Raw genomic sequence first — 1,394 nt, 5'->3', positions numbered from 1 at the left:
AAATTATTTTTAAATTTTTTAAAATATTTTTAAATTTAAAAAGATGGAGGAAAAAAAGGATCCTTTTGTAATTTTTTTTAAATTTAAAAAGAATTATTTTAAATTTTTAAAAATATTTTTAAATTATTTTTAAATTTTTTAAAATATTTTTAAATTATTTTAAATTTTTTAAAAATATTTTAAAATTATTTTAAATTTTTTAAAAATATTTTAAAATTTAAAAAGATAGAGGGAAAAAAAGGATCCTTTTTTAATTTTTTTAAATTTTAATATTATTTTTATTTTTTTAAACTATTTTAATGTAAAATTGGCCAAAAATTGACCCCTACTCGCACCCATAGGCGAGTGGTTACACTCTCTTTGTCCTAGTCACCATAACCTTGTTACATAGGCAAGGTCAACAGTCAAAGGGTGCGAAATGTTGTTTTTTGATGGGTTCATGGGTCCAGATGACAAACATGTAAGTAGAAGTGTCCAACTTACAAAACTGATATAGTAGAGGAGTCCAGAAGGTCATTTTGCCTTTAGAAAGAGAAAAATGTTTTGTTTTGGCAGACATACGTGAAATATTGTCGAGGGAATATTCAATAAGTGATGCAATAGATTATTTTTTTCCATGATGTGTTGTCGTAGATGTTTCTATGACGACGGTTTAAAAAAGCATTGCTATATATATTCCTATTGCAACGGTTTATTTTCAATAGTGACGTTCATAGTGCTAATAGAACTATTAGTTTTGGCAACAGTTGAAAGCATTGCTATAAAGTATTTATAGTGACGAACTTACTACCATCGCCAAAAGATCAGTTGTCATAGGCCCAATTTCTGGTAGTGACATATTAACATGTCGAAATTCGGTTTAGTGTGCCGAACATTGTTTAAATCCTAAAAGTAAGATTTCCAATTGAATTAATTAATAAATCATAGATTAAGTGTCTAAACGATTCGTGTATTAATAAATCCTAGGTTTGTGTGCCTAAATGATTCACATAGCATGTAATATGCATGAAAACCTAAGTTGTGTTTACCTATACTGTTCATAGAGCACAAAAATCTTTGCCCCCGAGCAGTCCCTAATTTATTATTACATAAGAATAATGTCTATACAATGTTACAGACCAATATTAGTAAAAGCATAAAAAATAAACTAAACTAAGAGTAGGCAGCTTCCCTTCCCATTCCTGGGTGACTCTTTAGAACCCCATTTTAATGACACCTGTCGAATACAACAAAATATCAATGCAAACACAAGACGAACCCACACATAATCTAGCACATCGAAATAATAAGGCGAGGCACATCAAGCAAGTAGTAAGCAATTTTTAAACTACTCCTATAGGCATGCTTTCTAATATCATAATGTTGTTACATGAGATATATAAATCACATCGTTG

The sequence above is a fragment of the Capsicum annuum genome, chromosome 11 (genome assembly GCF_002878395.1).
Source record: "Capsicum annuum cultivar UCD-10X-F1 chromosome 11, UCD10Xv1.1, whole genome shotgun sequence".
NCBI lineage: Eukaryota > Viridiplantae > Streptophyta > Magnoliopsida > Solanales > Solanaceae > Capsicum > Capsicum annuum.
The sequence above is the reverse complement of the archived record's forward strand: the minus strand, read 5'-3'. Positions refer to the sequence as shown.